The sequence below is a fragment of the Pinus tabuliformis genome, chromosome 3_1 (assembly GCF_031772625.1).
Source record: "Pinus tabuliformis cultivar Carrire ecotype Pingquan chromosome 3_1, CPIR1, whole genome shotgun sequence".
NCBI classification, from domain to species: Eukaryota; Viridiplantae; Streptophyta; class Pinopsida; order Pinales; family Pinaceae; genus Pinus; species Pinus tabuliformis.
The window spans coordinates 222,855,367-222,862,957 of NC_142301.1; positions in this window are offsets into that span (position 1 = coordinate 222,855,367).

Consider the following 7,591-nt stretch of genomic DNA (forward strand, 5'->3'; position numbering starts at 1 on the left):
CCATCGTGCCCAAAACCATGTGTGAAAACCATGCAAAAAACCATAGGTAGGTCTGCCCACCTAATATAGGGTCCAAAAAAAATTTCCTTGGAGCGCTGCCCCAGACCTCGTATAAGGGGGCTAACCACTCCCATCAAACTCCCCCTGTGACCCCCCCACTGCGCAATTGGTGCAACGAAGGGGGGTCTACGCCCCCCCGCTAACCCTCCGGTTAACTAGGGTAGCTAGTCATTGAAAGAATATAACACAACCCAACAACTCGGCCCTAGGTCCCTGCAACATCCTCCGGCTATTGATTCCAGTTGTGGAATTAATACCAGTCTTGTGCCCACTGTGGTTCCTAGATCAATTTTCACCTGTTGTGTTACAATTGGTGGTTGTTCAAGCCCCTTCTGAAGCAGTATTAATTTTGTTGATGTCACCTTGCTATTGGTGCCTCCTCCCTCTCTGCTACCTGTATAAAGATTAAATGGATTAGTTGGGGGTGTTTTTGTGGGACCAAATAGTTATGAAAATGATTGATTATTTGAAATAAACCTACCCTTGCTATCCCTATGCCTACTTCTACTTCTATGCATATGAAAAGTGAATACTACAAAGATTCATTAGAAACAACCAGACTTTGGGGAAACCCCACCATAGTGGGTGTGTGGATCTTCACTCATGTCTAACTATACACTCCCCGCCCTCTGCTTGTCCTGCAAAATCTTCAACACTCATGAACTTGAAAACATAAATTGTTACCTTGACGGTTTGCAACTCTCCGACAACGGAGCCAAAAATGTTAGGAGTTTTATTTGTTATTTTAAGTCCCCTAACTTAAATTATCGACCAAGGATTGTAATCTTCGATTCACACTGTGTTCTAGTTCAGGTTCCAAAATTAAGTACAGAATCCTTAAAACCTCCTTTCCATAAGCACCACAAGCTAAAGTGAAGAAGCCTATTAAATCCAATCTTTATCCTACTTAAAATTTCATTATTAACTGACCTATCTTAAGAATACACTCATAAATGGAACAGGGAAACAAATTGATGCAAAGCCTTTATACAAAGTACTTTAGGATTAAGAGTTCAAGTAATATGGATCATTGTTTTTAAAAGAATGCCAATCATTTTTTAAATAACCCAATCACTGCATTAAACTGAACCATAATACCAAGGTTGGCTTTGCTAATCATGATGTAAACAAAGGAGAAGTTACTTCTTAAATTAAAATATCCTAATCACCACCAAAGAGAAACTTATCACCAATAACTATAGTTCACCACTCACCACTCAGAAATATTTTAATCAACACTCAGAAAATTAAAAGGTTCTAATCGCCACACAAAAGTCTTCAATAAGGAAATCTTCGATTCAAAAATGATAGATCACTCATAAATATTAACTTCTTCAAAATGATGTAAATTACACATAACCAAAACTCATATTGTATTCATGCATTTGCTACAAAACCAAAGACACACCAGATTTAATCTAAGTACAAGTGACACTCAGCAAACATATTCTTATGGTAAGAAAATAGGAAAGTTTTAACCAAGCAGAATTCTAGTTGCTGGGCCTAGATCTTGGGACATATGAAATCATAACTTTCCATCTTAAAAACTAAATGCACATTAAATCTATTTAGTTCAATACTAACTATATGTAACTCAGACATTCAACCACTCATTCTAGATTAAAGCTATTATAAACCACTTAGAAAACCTTGCATAATAAGTATTAAACTTCAATCTCAATTCAATCCTCTTCTATCTATGTTAAGTTCAGAATGAACAAATCATGAGCATTTTTCATATAAGCATAATGCTACAAGATCAAAACAAACAAAACAAAAAACTGATTTTGAGTCTTAAACTATGATGGTCAATCCCTGTGCCTTTCCAAATCAAACACATTCCTTAAACATTCTACAACATGTAATTGTATTAAAGTACCATTCACATGTCAAAAACCATCATTCAATGAAATCCTTACTAGTCTTTTGAGAAATGAAATGCATTACATTCAGTTCAGACTTATGAAACATGGTAAATATTTTAAGCACGAAATGAAATAATGATTCTGCAATCCAAACAAGATTCACACTGCTAAAGGATGATCACGTATAATTCCTAAGATCTATAATGAGTACAGAACTTGTTTCCAGGTGGTGGTGGGCCCTTGCTACTCCTTGAGCAAACTTAGATTAATTCAATACTAGTTAAAAATTGAATGAAACCATGAAACTTATAGGAAACTTAATGCCAAATCAAAATTATATTGAAGTTCAAAATGCAGATTCAAATGTCATATACATCATTATATCATCTCCTGCGAAAAGCGTACTGGAAAAACTAATCAACTGTCTATTCGATTACTCCTTTTTCTAGCTAGATATAGAGCACGTCGGGCCTTAAAAAGGTCGACCGATGGAAACTAGATATAAATATTTAACAATAAAAAGTAAATAGATAATCATCAAAACTAATCTGGGTTGTATGAAATCTTCGTGAGTGATTCTCTAGATGGATCTCGGATTAAGTAGGTTGGGTCCTATTTCAAGAAAACTGATCTCTTTTTCAAGCATGAAGAGATTCATCTCAAAATGTCCGAGATATCACTTGAATATCGGCTATCAAATAAGGTACAAAATCATACTGCAGAGTTAGGTACATAATGATGAACGACTAGTTGGGTGATGAGTTGTCCATCCAAGTACTGAGACTTCTGCTACCTGTATACATACTTCCAAGTCTACGAGTCCAAGTAATAATTAGTTAGAAATAACCCAATGGATATGATCCTATTAATATCTACTTAAACTTAATAAAAAACAATGAAAATAGTGCTAAGTAAGTTATTTACCTCCAGTCACAAAATATCATGGTTTGATGGTAATGGTGTAATACAAAAACTGTAAAAAGGGAATAGATGTTGGTAAAAATAGTAAAGAAAGAGGTGAAAATGGGTACAAAAGTGGGGACCAATAGTTTCCTTTTTTAACATCCCATTACCCTTCTATGTCTGTGACCTAGAATGTTTTTATTGAGGTTGGATCTCCTTGATTTGTCCCTTATTATACAATTTTGGACCACCTTTTCTAGGATTTTATAGCAGTGGATTTACAGACCCAAAATCTTTCTTATTTCTCTGCTTCAATTTGACAACATATTGATAAGTGGTTTCCAATGAAAATATGTTGAAGACATCCATATACATTTGGATGTACCTATGTAATGCACTACAACACTTTAGAACTAGGTTCTTCTTGGAGTCTTTAATACTCAACTTTGAGCACAAGTTATGGAAAATATTTGTGTACTCTAACACTATATGGTCTCTCTCATATCGTAGGGTTTTCCATATTGTGAATTGTGGTCATCATAGTTCCCTAAAAAATAGAATACCTCCTTAAGGGCATCAAAAAAAGTTTCCCAGTGGTTCCTTCCCTAAATATCATAGACTCATATTCATTTTTTCTCTCTAAGTAACCTTTCCACTAATATTTCACACGGGGAAGGTCTTTATGGAATGCAAAGGTAACCTTTTCATTGTCAATTTTTTTTTTTTTTTTTTTTTTTTTTTTATAGTAATAAACCTATAATATATTTATCCATCTATCCAAATCATTTGCATCTATTTTTCCTTCAAACAAGGGGATATAAAATTTAAATTGTAGCTTAAAGTGTGTGACCTCCAAAATTGTCACTTGTTGAAGTTTCCTTGGTTGTTGTTGGAAGTTGTCGAAGGATGTTGGAAAAATTATCCATCGCATCATTCCTTTGTCACATTAGTTCTTCCTAAGGAAAAATTGATAGGATCTCCCACTCCATCATCTACATTTTCTTCCACAATGGGAGGCCACTTAGGTTGGTGAAATCAATCATTCCCAAGTGAATATATCTTGAGACCCAACTCTTTATACCCTAACATTGTCAAGAAGGTGCACCAAGAAACAATACGGAGATGATTTCTCTAATACCACTTATATGAGTTGTACAAGGAATGAAATGAAAGAAGGAAAGGAAAGGAAACACACACATAGAGAAATATAATCGAAAGCATTGTAATATGGTGAAAATCTAACTTCTATTAATAAATGAAATAACATAATACTATAGAACACAAACTAGATAATGATGGTAGCTTATCTCTTAAGAGAGAGATATGGAAACTACTCATATTTGTAAAAGTTATTACAATAGGCCAAAACAATGGCCTCTTAACATAAATAAATAACTCTAGATGTCTAAAACCATAACCCTAGAAGATGAAGCACAAAAATCTTTTTATGCCCGAACTTGGCTAGTTGGTAGATCAACTTCCTAGGGGCACAAATTTCTCATACAATATATGTTTAGGGAATATAATAACTCATCGGAATGAGATATCCAAGGACTACAACTTTCAACTAGGGTTAGGGAATTCCATGGTTGTTGGGTTGTGTTATATTCTTTCCACGACTAACCGACGTAGTCAACCTAGGGGTTGTGGTGGTGGGGGGGGGGGGGGTGGCGGAGCCCCCCCTTCGTTGCACCAATTGCGCAATGGGGGGGTCACAAGGGGTTTGAGGGGGGGTGGGTAGCCCCCCTCTATGGGGTTCAGGGCAGCGCCTTGGGAAATTTTTTTTTTTGGACCCTATATTAGGTTGGGCGAACCTACCTATGGTTTTGTGCATGGTTTTCACACATGGTTTTGGACACGATGGTTTTCGGTCCATGGTATTGGATGCTTCGGTATGTATAAATATTTATTGTAACATTGAAACGAACATAATGAAAAATCAAGCTGGTAGTCTCGATTTTGGGATCCAGGGGAAAATCTCTGTGTATATGTGTTTTATGTGTTATGCTCTCGCATTGTTTATTTTCTGTGTTTTAGAATTCGTATGCAGGTAATCTATGTACAGGATTAAAACCTACATTTGGTATCAGAGTTGTTTTGGCTTCAAGGGGATGCCTTTGTTGCTGAGGGGTTTTGCTCGAACCTGTGGTAGATCCTGTTCAGTGGGAGATCTGCAGGATCGATTCTAGTGGTGAAAGAAGATGGGGAGCAGTGGAAAGATAGAGATCGAGAAATTTAATGGTCAGAGTTTTGAGTTGTGGAAACTCAAGATGGAGGATCTGTCGATCGATAAAGACCAGTGGATCGCGGTAGATTCGACTACTAAACCAACAAGAGTGTCCGATGAAGAATGGAAGAAGTTGGATCAGAAGGCAATGAGAACAATATGATTGTGTGTCTCAGATTCACTATTGCTGAATGTATCAGGGGAAGCTACGGCAAAGGCTTTGTGGGACAAGTTAGGGACTTTGTACCAATCCAAGTCTCTGGTGAATAAACTGTTCCTACGGAAAAAGTTGTATAACATGAGGACGAAAGATGGAGACTCAGAGACAGAGAATCTAAACACATTTAATACTGTGGTAATTCAGTTATTATCTGTTGATATTAAAATTCCAGATGAAGATAAGTGCATCAGTTTGTTGTCTCTACCAGATTTGTGGGATAGTTTGGTTATTGCAATAGGTAGCAATGAAATTGCCTTGCAATTTGATGAAATAGTCTCATCCTTGTTGATGGAGGAGATGAGACAAAAAAATATGGAGAACCAGAATGGTGATGCCTTGTCTGTACGAGGACGGTCCCATAACAGAAACAAAAATAAGTCATTTAGTGCGAGATCTAAATCTTGAGGGAGATCTAAATCTCTAGGAAAACATGTAAAGGCGGTGTGCTGGAAATGCGGAAAGGAAGGGCACTACAAAAGGGACTATAAATCTAAAGCTCGTGACAAAGGAAAGGGATTTGATGGTGCTCCTTCTGCAGAGGTGAAAACCACCTCAGATGAAGGTGGGGATGTGTACTTGGCTTCTTCAAGCACACATGTAGATCATGAGGCATGGTTGATTGACTCAAGTGCATACTTTCACTTCACTCCCCATAGATAGTGGTTCTGCGAGTACGAGAAATATGATGGTGGTGATGTCTTCTTGGGGGATGATAGGGAGGCTAGTATTGTTGGTCGTGGAAAAGTAAAGTTGAATTTGCAAGGTGGAAGGGTTAGAACACTTCCAGGTGTTCTGCATATTCCTACTTTGGCCAAAAATCTGATTTCCGTAAGCAAGCTGGATGATGTAGGTTTAAAAACAGTGCTCGAGAAGGATACCTTCAAGATGGTTCGGGGAGCACTGGTATTGATGTGGGGAGTTCAGATTGGAACTCTGTACAAACTACAAGGTAGCATTGTTGTTGATGGGTGCAACAGTTCTGTGGTTCCTGAAAGTGGAGAAAAAAATCTAGTGGTCTCTGGAGAGAAGAGCATGCTGTGGCATCAAAGGCTTGGACACATTGGAGAGAAGGGCCTTTGAATACTTCATGGTAAAGGTATGGTAGAAGGTTCGAGTAATAGCTCTCTGGATTTTGATTTCTGTGAAAATTGTGTATATGGGATGTAGAATCGGGTGAGTTTCCCCTCTAGTGGTAAGAGGGTGAAACAAATATTAGAGCTTGTGCACAATGATGTGTTTGGACCTGTGAAGGTTCCATCATTGGGTAAGTCTGTGTACTATGTATCATTTATAGATAAATTCTCATGGAATACATGGATATATTTCCTTAAGAATAAATTTGAAGTCTTTGATAGGTTTAAAGAATTTAAGGCTCTGGTGGAAAACTAGGCAGAGAATAAGATAAAGGTGTTGAGGGAGTTTTGTAGCAAGCAATTTGAAGAACTCTGTAAGAAGTGTGGTATAGCACGGCAGAAGACTACTCCATACACACCTGAGAAAAATGGAGTTGCAGAAAGAATGAACAAGACGTTGATGGAAAGGGCAAGAAGCATGCTCAGTGGTGCTGGGTTAGGACAAGAATTATGGCAGAGGTGGTGGAGACATCATGTTACCTGGTCAATAGATCACCTTCATCAGTGTTGGAGGATAAGACTCCACAAGAGTTATGGACTGGTAAGAAACCCTCTCTTTCACATCTGAGGGTATTTGGATGTGATGCATATGTACATGTTCCAAAGGAGAAAAGAATCAAGTTGGATAGTAAATCTGAAAAGTGCATCTTTATTGGGTATAAGGATGGTGTAAAGGGTTATAATCTTTGGAACCCAGTAGCAAGGAAGGTTGTGTACAACTGATATGTGGTGTTAAGAGAGGTAAAAGATGTTATCAAACATAGAGTCCCATCAAAGGAACCTGAGAAGATAGAGTTTGAGCTAAAGGAGGAAGTATCAGACTCTACAGCAGAACAGGAATCAGAAGAAGAAGAGCCACAAACTCTGGTTGTGAGAAGTTCAGTTCGAGAAAGAAGGCAGCTAGAAATGTATAGTACATCTACCTTCTATTCAAATTTTTCTTTATCTGTTAATGATGATGACTCCAAATCTGTGAAGGAAGCAGTAGAGTCAAAGGATGGAAAACTCTAGAAAGAGGGCATGGTTGATGAAATGGCATCTTTGCACAAAAATGAGGCTTGGGATCTGGTGGAGTTTCCGGCTGGAAGGAAACCCATTGGCAGCAAATGGGTGTTCAAGAAGAAGACAATTGCAGAAGGAAAGGTGGAGAAATACAAAGCTTGGTAGCAAAAGGTTATTCCTA